Source organism: Orbicella faveolata, unplaced genomic scaffold (assembly GCF_042242905.1).
Source record: "Orbicella faveolata isolate gen_17 unplaced genomic scaffold, um_ofav_v1 contig_34, whole genome shotgun sequence".
NCBI lineage: Eukaryota > Metazoa > Cnidaria > Anthozoa > Scleractinia > Merulinidae > Orbicella > Orbicella faveolata.
Genome location: NW_028301563.1, coordinates 32,839,869 through 32,855,485, shown reverse-complemented (window position 1 = coordinate 32,855,485; position 15,617 = coordinate 32,839,869). Strand labels below are relative to the sequence as shown.

The 15,617-nt window shown below is 40.2% G+C and overlaps 2 pseudogenes across 1 annotated transcript in view; both read right to left on the bottom strand.

The window, feature by feature from the left end:
• Positions 1–3,280: 3,280 nt before the first annotated feature.
• The window catches only part of LOC149105835 (uncharacterized), a 29,555-nt pseudogene continuing 17,218 nt past the window's right edge, over positions 3,281–15,617 (bottom strand). The window contains exons 7-17 of the transcript XR_016201489.1: positions 15,206–15,424; positions 14,701–15,076; positions 14,266–14,433; positions 14,055–14,165; positions 13,745–13,861; positions 13,197–13,287; positions 12,527–12,901; positions 12,222–12,344; positions 11,654–11,776; positions 5,345–5,578; positions 3,281–3,704 (exon numbers count right to left, since the gene is read on the bottom strand). The product of XR_016201489.1 is annotated as an uncharacterized LOC149105835 (transcript). The remainder of the gene's footprint in view (positions 3,705–5,344; positions 5,579–11,653; positions 11,777–12,221; positions 12,345–12,526; positions 12,902–13,196; positions 13,288–13,744; positions 13,862–14,054; positions 14,166–14,265; positions 14,434–14,700; positions 15,077–15,205; positions 15,425–15,617) is intronic.
• LOC149105837 (uncharacterized) lies at positions 8,909–10,052 on the bottom strand (annotated as a pseudogene).

The window sequence follows — 15,617 nt, the reverse complement described above, 5'->3', positions numbered from 1 at the left end:
GCTCACAAATCTAAATAGTCAGTTCAAGGTTTCTAGGGCATAGTAGTTAACAATAATCAATAATCGTATCACTCACAACAGGTTTGCTGTTGGTGGTTTATGATCCATGAATGTATGTCAATCGCAATGTCGCTGTCTCTTTGTAATGGAGTTGTTTTGACAGCTGGATTGTTCCTTGTTTTTTTATTTAAATGCAAATAGCGTTTTCGTTTTCGATTACTCAAGCCGAGATTCAAATACGGCCCCTCGTATTTTTCTCTCACTCGCCCTCTTTGTTTCGCTGGTCCCCAACTAACGGTAGCATAGAACGGGCTAAGATTTCACCTGTAAGGAAATTACGAAAAATGATGTCTAAATTATAACGACTGGACTTTCCAAAGAGCGGTGTCTGAAGAACTGATGTAAATATGCAGTTTACAACGTTGCGTTACATGGTGTTAACGCTCTCTATAAAATTTTAATTAAAACAGACCAGATTAAACGTGTATCAATTTTTGAGATTATGTGACGCATGACGGTCAACCAAACACAATACAAGGGAAAACTTATGGCAAGTGTTAACGAAGTGAATTTTTGTTTTGTTTCTAGAATGTGGCTTGGAACGACGATTAACCAGATAATAAATGTGCTGAAAAAAGTGACCAAGGAATGTTGAATAATGTCTACGGGCTTTGACTTGTTAGTCTGCGCCGCAGGCTATGCTGTCGTTAAAGGACGATTTTTAGGCGGGATGCCTGTGGCAGACTGCGTCGAAGTTTCGGTCGAGTTCCTCTTTTTTTAATTTTCTTCGTAGTCACAGATTGAAACGTTTTTTTTTTTTTCTAAGTTTCCCGTATCCCTCGGGACCACATGGTCTTTGGTATGCATTCGAAGTTGAAACAACATTAAACGAAAGGAACACGGGAGGAATATGGACATAAATTTGCTTCAAAAGCTCCCATCGCCTCGAGATTTCACCAAGAACATAACATGCTCGATTGTTACCCTAACCATCACTTTTCTACCCTCACCGGCCGAGGAAGAATTTAAGCTCGCAATTCAATTCTCGCGGCTACTTTTTCATGCAAACTTCCGCAGAGTGAGAATTTAATTAAGCTAGCAAATCCTGCAGATAAATTTCATGGCGAGACCAACCGCGAAGGCAAGTTCCAGCATTGCTTTTGATTTCCTTAATCGCCGGCAAACGCCCGCTGCGCTAAGTGGGAATTAGAGCTCGCAAATCTCACAGATATTTTTCATCGCGACCCATCGCGAAGCTCAGCGAATTTACCGAAGGCGGAAAATATCCATAACAGTTGCCTCAAAAGATCCCATTGCCTCCAAATCTCAACAGTAACAACGTTACTCGTGCTATCAATACCAATTTTAATTAACGCAAACCACCCTCTGCAATCTTTTTGTTGAAGGACATCGCCTGTAAAACTGAATGTTAGCATTTCCGTTTGGATTTATTTCTACGCTGTAGTCATTCAAAGCTGATGCATTATCACATCGGCCAAAGCATTTCGAGTGAAAGCCTTTAGGCTTCTTGCCACATATGTCCTTTTTGACGCAATTTTTTCTCTCTTTTCTTTTTCAATGCCCAAATCGGCCAAAATGGATCAAGAAAGAGCAACTTCACGCAAATTTTGAAAGCTAATGACACAAGACAGCTTTTGTAAACGAGAGCTTTACTTTAAGGCTATTTTCAAATGCTCAAAATACTATGTTGTATTCTTTTTCTGCAAAAACTCCGTGTTCAAATACATTGTTTATTGTAACGTTACATTTTATCCTGTAGTGCTGAAGCTAGAAGAATGAATGGCTGTAAATAATTAGCACGTAACCTTGTACATTTATTTTTGTCTTGAATACATACGACATGTATGGCACATGCACACAGGCTAAGCCAGGCTCATTCTCGTCCCCAGACTACTCGTCTTAAAATGTCACTGACGAGTAGATTCCTCCATTTCGCCGACCACGTGACCAGAAGAAACGGAGTCTCTGGGGACAAGAATGAGCCAGGCAAAGCTACTTGTTTCTGTGGTAAGTTATCATCAATATGCTAAAAATGTTTTTTAGTAAAATCAAAATGCAGATATATCCCAAATAATATATTTTTTGTTTTCTCTTTCATATAGCTAAATCTTTAACTGAAAAGAAAAACGTTTTTGCTGGTGGAATTTCTAATTTCTTCAATAACTCGCGCCATCAAATAATCATGGCATATATGTATTCAACAAAACAAGTTAGTTCAAGACTTGACTGGAAACTTTGACTACTACCATGATTCCCTAAAGGCGGGTTTCACAGAGGTAATTGGACATTAGGAATTTACAGTAATAGTAATGAAAAAATACTTCTTTCCGCCTAGATAAGCACGAAGTTCAACACAAACGTAAACACAACGCGTTATTTTCGCCCTGCTGTATTTTATTGTTACAAACTTTTATAACGGTGTGTCTGACACTTGTATTTATTTTCTACGTTAGCACTCTCAAAAGACAATTCATAACAACATAAACCAAAAGAACTGTTTACTCTATCATTACATTCTCAATCCACTTTTTCTAAATCCACTTCACTAGAATAAGATAGGAAATTAAAACCAGCTGGAATCCTGTAACTAGGAACCTATCCCGGTATGATGCTCGTGAAATTCAATCAACTGAAACTCAGTGACAAGATTCTTCTTCTTGAGGGATAATTTCACGGTTCAGCGCATTTACAAGTTATGGTGTGAGTATAAACTACTACCTTGTTAATTTTTTTCTGAACCACATGTAGTTCAACAACTACAGACTGTGATTTGTGAAAGCAGAATGACTGAAGCCCAAATTTCATTGAAGATGTCAACGGATTTATCGAGAAAATCTCGAATTTAGTAATGAACATTGAATTTTGTTATTCAGCTCGAAGGATTTAATCTGAATACACACACGTGTTATCTACTTTAATCTGATTGGTGGATACACAATATTGTATTGATCAAAACATACGAAAGGAATTCTAATGAGAAACATTACTCCTATCGCCGCGTTACCGTGACTGAGGTGAAAGTCTTAAGAGAATTCAGTTCTCGCAGAAGTCAGTAGCTCGGCTAACGTTATAGCTTGTTATAACACGGAGCCATGAAACCATATCCTTTGATGGCAATTACCAAACAAGAAAGCTCAAAGTAAACTGTTCATCTTAGACTAAGGATACGTGACTACTGGATTCTGTAATAACCTATTGATGGACATATCGGTGATATTGAAATTTTCTGGTTATATTGCGCTTCCATAATTTACCAACAGTCTGTTTATACCCTTATATAATTTCAAAGGTTTAGTTGCTCTGTACAGGGTGTGTAAAACTAAGACTGCGAGCTTCGCGATTTTTTCAGGTAGTTTCATAGAAGGCTTCGACTTCGTCAGGTCGGAAGGAGGAAGTACCCGCCAGGAATGATCGTGTGAAGGAGGATCCATAGCTTTTGCCAGGTGGCGGGCTGTAGGTGTATCCAAGGTTTGTGTATGAGTTGGTGTTTGATGCAGCGTTGTTGGCAATGTGAATATCGAACCCGTTTCCAAATGATGGTCCATAGGAAGAACAGCCGTACATGGAATATCTGTAGGAACTATACAGTCCTGTTTGATCTAGCTTTAGTGGCTGCCAACCAGGCTTGTTAACCAATGAGAAGAGAAAGGCTACTGAGTCGTAGTGATGTGAACAACTGAAGCCTAATTTGAAATACGCAATGGAAAAAGAAGTCCAACATTAATGATGTTTACTGACACTTTTAACAGTTTAGTAATGACGTATTACGACAACGTGTAACGTTAATTTCATTGGCCCGCAAAATTTAATTTTACTATTATTCGTAGCTCGGCATTATTTCTGGTAGTGTTAATCTTAAGTTCTTCGGTTCCTTTATGTCAAATGTCTTCTGAGTTTTTAATAACTTCAATTGTGGAATAAGCAAGCACGGTGGGAGACTGGAAACAGCTCCCCCCATACCAGACTGAACATAATTTCCATACCCTATTTTATAAATTTCACAAAATTAATATCGAGTTGTAAAGCTGTCAGTTAGCCAGGAACACCATGCCGTTTAAAAATGCAAGTGTTTCTATCAGCCTGTTTATCTCGATGAGCTATCCAGAAAAATTCTTAGTATCATTGACTTATTTGCCTTTCTTTGGTATTATCCTTTTTTGTTTCCTTGCTTAATGATTCGAAGCGGTTGTACCGCTTCCTATAAAGTTTTTCCATGCCGATATCTCCCTAAAACCGTCACAAATCAGAAAAGAGGCGCGTAAACACAGTAAGTAATACACCATGGAAGTAAGATTGGTTAACAATTTTCTAGCACTTAACTATCCCAAACCATATTGTAAATATTCCTTTTTCAAAATTCTTTTAAAAACTCTTTTCCCAGATTTCTCCGCGACTGCTATTGCGAAATATGATCATGGCTGACTCACAGCTTGAGCTTGGGTGGCCTGTGATAGCATGAATTATAACATAGCCTTAGCGAAGCGCGTGTTCTGATTGGCTAATACGCTCGATCCATTTGCCCGTGGGTTGCACGCTCACGTCAGTTTGTTTATTTGTACTTTTCATCGATGTTGGCACTTCTTAAACATAATTCTTACTTTTTTTCTCCTAAAATATGGAAAGATTTAATCATTCCTCTGGACACGAGGAAGATTATTCCTGCGAGCTACGAAATTTACTGAATAAGAGCATCTCAAACAGCTCAAAGCCAGGGGTGTTTGTTCGCTTTCTTCTCCACTCTCGCTTTTAAGAAATGTCTGGTTCCATATTGTTCTTTTCCTTTGTCGAAGAGGCTGTGAAGGAAAGAGAGCTCAGCAACCAAAAGCTTCACCCATGTGCAGCTGGTTTTCAATTCTTCGGAAAAGTGATCCAAATTTAAGCTTGACTAACTTTTGAGAAACACTTTTACGGAATGCAATTTTCGTTTGTTGTAAGCTTGATATTTAGTTTAACGAGCAGTTTGAAGTTGTTTGTTTGCCCGCGATCGAGAAAATGCAAACTATAAACTCGCCGCGATCCAAGAAAAACGTTACTTTCTTGTGTCGCTTTGTCATATTTTTGAATGAACATTTTGGCGCGGTTTATCGCGCTTTTGACTTCATGTAAGCCGGACGATTTTCACGATATACTATCTCAAAAGTCTCAATGTTATCAAAGAAATGGTAAGCGTGCAGCGTGCAACTTTCGAGTTATATATGCACGCGGGAGGTTGTTAAGCACGAAAGAAGCTTCTTGAGTGCTTGGCAAACCTCCCAAGTGCATATATAACTCGATAGTTGCTCGCTGCACGCTTACCATTTCTTAAATTGATCTTGTCACTTACTCCATGAGAGACTTGTATATCCTCCAAAAATATATTTTCCAACACGGATGATGGTGATAGTTGGACCTTTGCCGTCACAGTTTGAATGAAAGGTAGAGGAAGACCAGCCATTTACAGTTGCCTGGTAACAGCGATTCCAGTAAGAAGATTGCCGAGTCACAGGCTTTAACCATTTATCCAGCCATGTCAAAAAATTCTGGCTGTTTCCCACAATGCTGGAATATTTAAGACCCGCTGCAAAAATAACATGTAAGAACGTTCTTTGGATCCGTTTTGTACCTGCATTTGTTTTAGTGGATCATGTTAAAAGTTGGTTTTGCTAAGAATTAATAACACTGTCATCTTGATCAGTTATAAGGTGACCATCGTTGCTTGCACCGTAAATGTGACGCTAACTGTTGTAAGATAGCTTTAGATAAGGCTCAAATACTCAACGCAACGTTAAACACTGTCAACACATGTACAATGTCCGACATAAGCCAACTCACATGTTCGCGCGATGTGGGGCGGCCCACGAAAACGTAAGGGACTCCACAGAGGGGTACCCACAAGTTAATATTACAACATCTCCCCTCTAACAGGATTCAATGAGTCTCTGGGGCTTTTTAACTTGTCGCCCGGATCTGGTTGTAATAGGTGATCGTTCTGCATTTCTTGGTCCTTCTGCTGATTCCATTGGTTCTGGTGCTGAGTCCTTTATAGAAGGTGATGATGGACATATTGGAGAGTCAGCACACTGGGGACTTGAAGGAGGATCATGCAGCCGTGGTCTCATTGGATGATCATTTGGGACTGAGATTATCTGCCTTCGATTTCTTCTATAGACACACCCTCGTTCATCCTGTACTAAGTATGATCGTGGCAACACTTCTGCTTCACGCCATTCTCTATCTCTATTTGGCCGAATTCGCACCTTGTCCCCAGCTTCAAGTGGAGGCAGATCTCTACTCTGTTCGTCGTAATTCTTCTTAGAGACAAATTGACGTAGCCGCAGCGCTTTCACTACTCTATCAGGATCCACTGCCTGCGGTAATAAGAGACGTCGATGGGTTGGTATCATTGTGCGTGTGCGCCGACTCATCAGCAGCTGTGCAGGTGACACGCCGATATCTTCAAATGGAGTGTTGCGGTACTTCAACAACCCTTCAAAAGGGTCTTTTTGGTCAGCTGCAACCTTCTTCAAAATGCGCTTTGCTGTCTGCACTGCTCTCTCCGCTGCACCATTTGATTGGGGGTCCTCTGGAGAGCTCGTTGTGTGGCAAAAACCCCAATCTTCAGCAAATTGCTTGAACTCATGAGTGCTGTCGAATAGATTCCTGGTATTGCTGTATTGGGAACAATTATCGCTCACAACCTTATCCGGGACTCAAAACCTTGCAGATATTTTCTTCAGGTTGTTAATGACACAGGTGGCAGTGTTCTGACGCAGTAATTCAATTTCAAAGTATTTTGAATAGAAGTCAGTGACCAACAAGTATGTTTGGCCTCCATATTCAAACAAGTCAGTCCCGACTACCTGCCAAGGTAATCCAGGGATGTCATGTGGATGCAATGACTCTCTTTGTTGTCGGTTGCGGAAGGCATTACAAATTGAACAGGAGCTGACTTTGTCTTTGATCTGGGCTGTCATTGAGGGCCAGAAGACGTAATCTCTGGCAAAGCTAAGGCTCTTACTTTCTCCCATATGAGCTCCATGGATTTCATCCAGCACCTCAGCCCTCAGTGGTCTTGGGACGACTATTCGGTCTGATTTAAACAGCAATCCATCCTCCACACTCAGCTCTTCCTTAAAACTCCAGTACTCTCTACCAAGTTCATCAACCTGTTCTTTCTCAGACGGCCACCCTTTCAAGACATACTCCATCACTACTTTCGAGGTTTCGTCAATGCTGGAGGTCTCCTTAAATCTCTTCAGTGTGCTGCTTTCAAATCCGAGCTCCTCAATAAGATTGATTCCAATTACATCTTCTGATTTACTGACTGGCTCCGTATCACTGAGAGGTGCTCTGCTAAGACAGTCTGAGATGACTTGCTGTTTTCCAGGGACATATCGCAGGGTTTGTGATCTGTCTCTACAATTACTCTGCGCCCATATACATAGGTGTGAAATTTCTGTGCGCCCCAGACGATTGCAAGCAGCTCTCTCTCGATGTTTGCATACCTTTTCTCACAGTTAGTTAGTCTTTTGGATCCAAATGCAACCGGCTTGCCGTCCTGTAGGATCACTGCACCAAGGCCTTTACTACTTGCATCTACATTTAGCACTGTTTCCTTGCTGTTGTCAAAATAAGCTAGTGCAGGTGCACTCGTGATGACTGATCTCAGATTGTCGAAGGCCTCTTGTTGTGGCTTTTCCCAAACAAATGCTGCATCTTTTTGGGTAAGTTGCGATATGGGTTCTTGTATGTCAGCCTTGTGCTTGATGAATTTGTCCAGGTAATTCACAGTTCCTAGTATGCGAAGTACACCTTCTTTGTCTTCTGGGGGTGGCATCTCATTAATGGCTCTGATCTTCTCCGGATCTGGTTTCAAACCTTCAGATGAGAACAGGTGTCCAACATAACTTACTTCTGGTACTCTAAGCTTCACCTTTTTAGGGTTGAACTTCAATCCTACCTCCCTGCTCTTGTCAAGTACTCTTCTCAATTTGTCATCAACTTCAAGCTGATCTTTACCATGTATCAGGAAATCATCCACTATGATTTCAACAGGAACCCCTTCAAACAGTCTGTCCATCTCTCTTTGGTAGATTTCAGGGGCTGGTGAGATTCTTGTAAAAGGGATTCTTGTAAATCGGTATCGCCCCCACGGTGTGTTAAAAGTCAAGAGCTTAGAACTCTCCTCATCTACGGGGAGTTGCCAGTACCCACTGCATGCATCAAGTGATGTGAAACTCTTTGCACCTGAAAGTCGGTTTGCAACTTCTTCTACGGTAACCATTGGATAATGGGGTCTTTTCAGGGCCTTGTTAAGATCTCTTGGGTCAATACAAATTCTGACATCATCCTCTGACAGTGGAGTGTCCTTTCTTTTATCCTTCACCTTTCTTTTGTCAATAACTAGCATTGATGAGACCCACGACGTAGGCTCGTCCTCTTTCACGATAATACCATCTTCTTCCATCTCTTTGAGTTTCTCTCGTGCTGGCTCCAGCATAGCAACTGGAATTTTCCTGGGAGGGTGAACAACTGGGGGTACTGAAGCATCAACTTCCAAATGTACTTTGTTTGGAAGTGTGCCGGGTTTGTCACTGAAACAATCTGGGTACTCCTTCAATATTGGGTCCTTCTGGAAGATGGTCTGGTCTCCACGTGCTCTTGGCGTATCCGGCATGGCTGGATTAGGTACTGGTGTATCTATCAGTTGGAGATTCATAAACTGAAGGACTTCGAAATCCAAACAGGCATCACATCCCAATAAGGGTGTAAAGTTCCCGTCAACAACAAGGTACAACAGGTTCATTTGACGATTCTTGTATTGAGTCTGAAGGCGTACACAGCCTCTTGGATGAATGGGCTTAGTTGCAAGCCAGCCTTTCAAGGGCTGCTGAATCTTTTGGAGAGGTTTTTTTGGAGATTTTCTTATACAGATGAAAGGGTATGACGGTAGCCTCTGCACCTGTGTCTGCTTTTACTTCAACATTCTGCCCTTCAATCTTAAGAGTGATAAGGCTCTTTGTTGATTTCCTGGAACCGGAAACACTGTCCAGTTCAATAGATCCAAAATAGGTATGTACCTCCTTTTTCATATTCTGAGTGTCTAGGTCTGGTGGACTTTCTTGTTGCACTAAATCAACTTTCGAACCTTCTTTTACATTCCCTGGGCACACTTGGGCAAAATGACCTTCTTTCTTACACTTTAAGCACTGTTTTCCAAATGCGGGACAACGAGATGGTCGAGTAAATGGGTGCTTGTAACCACAAAACTTACAAGAACGAGTAGCTGTCTTGTCAGCTTCTTTTGACTTTCTAACAGGCTGAATTCCTAATGAATGCTCAGTTCCAGCACTCGCTTGAATGTTGAACTTGAACTTTTGTAATTCTGAGGCTTCAAAGGTACGACAATAATCATGAGCCTTCTGTAGGGTTAGATCAGGTTTCTTTAACAGTTCCCCTCTCAGTTCATCAGATAATACACCTCCCACAATTCGATCTCTTATTAACGAATCTCGCAGTTCGCCGAATTCACATGTTAGCGACAACCGTTTCAGTTCGCTGACAAAGTTATCAACTCGCTCTCCCTCTTTCTGGTTACGCTTATTAAACACTAACCTGTCATAAATGACATTCCTTGCTCCCTCACAGAGTGCCTTAAATTTGCTGCAAACATCCGCATAACATTCTTTGTCTTCTCCAGCATTGTAAACAAAATGACTATATTCTTCAATCCAGCACAGTGAAGTAACATGTTTACCTTCAATTTGTCCGGTTTGTCATCTTTGCTCTTCGCCACAAGATAAATTTCAAACTGCATTAAAAACTTTCTCCAGTTGTCCGCTGCGTTTGCATCGAGCACCAAAGGACCTGTAGTTCTCGTATCTCGCTCAGCCATCGCGGTTTGTAACTCAGCCAAGCCCTGATAAACTCCTTGCAATCTCTAAAAGGTTTTCACTTCTGACACCATGTTGTAAGATAGCTTTAGATAAGGCTCAAATACTCAACGCAACGTTAAACACTGTCAACACAATGTCCGACATAAGCCAACTCACATGTTCGCGCGATGTGGGGCGGCCCACGAAAACGTAAGGGACTCCACAGAGGGGTATCCACAAGTTAATATTACAACACTAACTAAACTGGATGAACTGTTTGTTCGGAAACATATTTTATATGTGATCGTTATATACCACCGTCCAAATTAAAATGTTTTTTATCTGGAATATCTCCTTCTAAATTTTGGGTCGCAGTGATCAACACTCTTAATAGATGATTTAAAATCCTGAACAGGAAAATATTCGTATGGTATTTATCAGGAAAACGTAATATCATTATCAATGCTTAACGCCGACGTCAGAATTCTCAATGGAAAAACCAGCGAAAGATAAAGTCACGAAAGTTGACAGCTTTTGTAAAAATTGAAATTTTGAAAATAGTTTTTAATCGTTAAAGTCTACGTGGGCTTTCTTCTCCACCCCCATCCCCCCTCCTTTCTAAATGGGGTTAATGCTAATGTCAAAGCGTGCCTGTAGTAGCGAGGAGGTAGCAAACAACATTACTGAGTCGTGTTTTGTTTTTTTTAATTGCAACAGTAACAGTCCTTCCAATATGGCAAGCTGATCAAAGATGGAAAGGAGAAATCTGATTGGTTCCCTCAGCGGGTCGAATTTGCAACATCGACGGCTGAGATGCACCGTTCACGAATTACTGAAGACGAAATCTCAGTTTTTTGTTTGTTTTCTGACATGATATTTGGTGGACAAGTTGAATTTAATTTTAACAGCTGCTACCTGAATTGAAGCACAATCAACGTGAAATACTCACTTGCCGCGGTGTACCTGCAGGTTTTTCCGTCTCCTGATAAAGGATGGTTGCACGTACATGTGTAGGATCCTAAAGTGTTTGTACATGAAGCTGAACGGTGGCAGTCGTGTACACCGCTGACGCACTCATCGATATCTGTGGGTAATAAGGAACAGGGCAGAGGAAAGAAACAAACATGAATTATGTTGTACTTTGTCACAAAAAGTGTTTTATGTTCTAAAGTAAGGAGTTTTCGTTGGTAGTACTTTAGTAGTACTTTATCGTAAATTTGGTGGTACGTGTCGTGAATAGAGGCTCACCATGTTTATGAATAAAACCTCTCAAGGGAAGTAACCCTTGTTATAGAGCGTTGTCACGGCAGCCATATTGCTGTTCCTGGTCAATAGAACATGTTTGCATATCAAAAGATTTGGGATTGTAAAAGACTGGTTTTTCGTGCTGGGTATCAATTTTTGCAATTTTCAGATTTCTGCCCCAGTGTGGCTTATAGTGCCTTCAGATGATTCTTTTCTGTCAAGTTTTAGCAACTACACCTGTCGTGTGCCATAAGCAATTTCATCATTTTATTTAAAGAGATGTTTTAAATAAATGGCATCAACAACATTCTGCGTATGAGGCTTATTTTTATAATTTCAAAAATGGAGTATTACGGGAAAATTTTGTGTGCGAATCGTGGAAAAAATGCAACTTGAAAATTGCAAAAATTAGGACAAAAAAAAACTTGTCCCACACTCTGGGCGAATAGCCTGAATTTCATGTGGCGTCCTGTCGCAATGTTTTTTTTTCAATCATCAAATTTTGAAGTTCTTGTTAAGCAGATATAACTTACCAGTGCAATTTTTGCCATCTCCTGAGTATCCAGGTTTGCACGCGCAGGTGTAAGATCCACGAGTATTGTTACAAACAGCATTCACATCACAGCTATGAGAGTTTGAAGAGCACTCGTCTATGTCTAAAACAAGATTAAAGGAGTAAATATGGATAAACGTTGTGTTATCGTTCGTCGGACTATTTCATCGAAACTAAAAAAGAAGCATACAGCTTGAAAACAATCCGTCGAAAATTTACGGAAAGCACAGAATATTTTAATGAAAAAACGATTAATTTTACTTTTCACGCTCTTTGACTCATTTTCTGCTTTTGGATGATTTACATTACCGTGGTTATAAACCACTGGCGCAGGCTTCGAAACTGTTAAAAACTTAAGTTATTACAGGGTTGAACCTTTTTTTTTCTATGAGCCTTCTCATTGCACAAGAGCGGTTGGTTACAGTTTTTTCTAAGCCTATCAATGCAAGAGAAATTTCATAGTTGTTGAAAATAAAGTGAGACTGTTATTATATTCAGTATCAACATCAAATGTTGTTTGTTTATTGGCTGGTTGGTAGATTTCTTACCGTTGCAAGTTTTTCCATCTCCGGTATATCCAGCTCTACACTTACAGCAATATGAGCCCACGGTATTCACACAATCTGCTTTCACGTCACAGTTATGAGTGTTGGTGGAGCATTCCTCGAGATCTGCAAAAATTAAATTGGGAAAACATTAAATAGTCCACAAATGCACAAATAATGCTTACAGTACTGGTTTGTAACAAAATTATTTTGTTATTTTGCTATTCTGGCTAAATTCTGGAGAGTCTACTATTTTTCATTAGTAGATTACAATGTTAATTAATCACATTAAACAAGAGATTTATCACCTGTAAAGCAAGTAAAGTTGAAGCAGTTATAGCATGGCACGTCATTCCAAGTGTATCCATGCCTCACGCCAAGAGTGTGCACACAGTCTTCGTTGTTCCAGTTGTTTGGTTGCTTTGGAGCCCAGAACCTAAAACTGCTAATTTCTTTGTTTGTCCACACAAAAGAGCCTTCAACACTGCGGTCATTCAGCCCTATCCACGATCTATCACCAGCATGACGGTGCTGAATAAATACGTTTTCCTCCTGGTTGTGCACTGCAACCAGATCAGAGTTCATCTCTGAACAGTTTGACTCAGCAGTCAACCATGTGGCGCAAGCGCGGCTTGAAAAGTAGCAATAACCACCAAAGTAAGTCCATCCTGGCTGGCAAATGTCTGTAGATATAAACAACAATAAATCCATATAAAGTAAGAGAAATCATTAAGAACGTCTTAAGTGAAAGTTATTAAAGGAAATAGTTGCATGTCGTGTTTCTGCAAAGCCTTTACATGTTTTGGCATTTTTACTCCTGACTGAAATTTACTTCTGACCATCAAATTCAAGAATGGGCTGCTAATATCTTATTTTTAACAGCGTAAGAGACAGAAGTTACTAAAACACGAACACTAAATGAGCTAATCTAATGATCCTAAGAATAGTAACAGTAACGTTGAATTATTTTGTTCGTACCTGACAGGACAGTGTATGAGATAGACAGTGGATCATACTTTGTGTCGTACAACTCTTTTAAACAAACTCGCACACCGGTCGTATTGATGTACTGTAAAAAAAAGAACAAAAATAATCAGTGGTCTTCTAAACTGAAGTCGAAAAGATAATTTTCACAACGCTCACGGTGATATTCTGAAATATTATTTCATCTTCGGAAGAAAAAGCAAACTCATACCTCCCTTGGGTTTTCGTTTTAGTAAGACATATCAATATCACATCATTTGCATCTAGTAGGTATCCCTCAACTTTCTGTACAACAGGAAATGTTTTTGTCGATTATGACTTCGGCTGTCGTGGAGACGCCATCTTGTATTTTACAGTTTTCCCCACATTCAATTTGATGGAAAATAACGGATGTAAAAGGGTACGATACTAATTCTGCATTGACGTTTAAGAAAGTTGCAAGAAACCAAGAACTCTTTCAAATCGAAGAGATTTGGTTCGACCGGCGTGTCAAAAATGCAGTTGCTTTGGAAATGCCTAAAGAAGTGAAGAAAGAGAATTACCTCCACCCAAGCAGTTATTCCATTGTGTACTGGTTGTCGATTTCCACCGCTAGACGAATGGTTCGCGGAAACGAACACATTCGGGGTGCTGTTGTACTTTTCAGTAAAGCGTATATCCTAAAGAAAAACTCTCATTAAGTAAGCGGGGTGTTATTCAACTTTGACCACTAGCAAACTGAATTTTACAATAACGTACTGAGTGAGTATTGTTTAAATTGACGCCGTTCTGTGGGATCTCTACACTAACTCTTAAAATTTTTAACAAAGTAATTCTAAGCAAGCTCTCTTGTAAGACGAAAAAGATACCAACCTTGCAATAAGCATTGTTGTAATCTGCAGGTGGATGTTGGGCGTTAGCAAAATAGACTGAATCATGTTCTGTAAAAAGAGGCTTGTGGAGAGAAGAAAATGCCAACCATTTCTAAAAGACAAAAATAAATAAATGTTAACTGAGGCTAAAGTAAGTGATCAAGATCTCTCAGTACCTTATGGTACAAAAAAAAAAAGGTGTAGACACTTACAGTATAAACATCGTCGTGAGATCCTGCGTAGTTCTGAAGCTCTCTCAAACAAACTTTAAACGAGGATTGTGTGACGTCTTCAATCCACACACTCGCAGCGTCACGCTTGAGTCCTGCACGATAGTGCGCTGCGGTAACAAACACTGAAGGTATGACTGAAAACTTTCCCTGCATAGAAAACGAAAAAACAAGCTGTTAGCGTTGACGTTCAGCTTACTGATGTTGTTGTTGCTGTTGCCCTAGTGCTGTTTAACAGTAACGAGGATTTGGAAACTTAGTGCGGGTTAGTGCTCTAATGGCTGAGTGATAGGTGACACTTTAGTCCAATTAGTCCAAAGGAAATCATATTATATTGAACGAAATCCGATAACTGTAAGCTATTCAAAATTATTCTTCGTGAGCTTGAGTTGTAAAATGAAACGAAAAAGTACCTACCGATGGAAAATTGACAGATTTACAAGTCGTTCCAGTCCACCATTGTGATATCCGTACTTCCCCGGCAACACCACCCACTGGAGCCCCTTGGTACGCCATCCAATCAACTGTCACGTTAGCCTTTGATTTCCGCTCATTGTAGCCTGCCACCATCACACATGCAGTGAATTGGTCATACCTGACATTTTCGACCACGACACAGCGGCATCATGTACATATGACTTGTCACTGGTGTCAATATGATTGACAGTGATCTGAACTTCAAGTGGTTTGTCAGGATAAAACACATAAGGCTTGAGGCGAATTACTTCACAATGAGAATATCCGAGTGAAGGAATGTGTGGCATGTGACGGCGACCTCGCTGGAAAGGAAAACCTTTAAAAAACATAATAGTACAAAACACTAATCAGAACAAACAATTTAAACTACCCAGAATTTTTCATCGTAGTCATCATTATCCTCTTCGACAGTGTCAGAAATTTCAGCCTAAAAAAAATTTCTAACCTTCACAACTACCAGGGTGTTGCACAGAGAAATTCAGTCGCTGAATGCACATTCCCTGTCGAAACAAACACTCATTATCATATGTTGTGCCATTTGATGAGCAGACTGGTTCTTGGTAGGATGGACAACTGTCTACAGCAACGCAGCGAGCATCATTTGGTCCAAACGCTTTACACAGGCAGTGATAATGACATGTCACATCGATGCAAGGATCCAAGTCTGGCAAGACATATAAACAGTTTTTCACGAAACGATCTGATGTTATTCTAGTACACACTTGCTTGATAGTTATCCGCACTTCTACCCTCCCAGTGTGGGTTTGCAAGCTTTCACAAAGATTACTGCAATGAGCAACATCGCAGAGGGGGAAAATCGATACAGGAAAGAGAATGCTAAATATACCAAGTGTTTT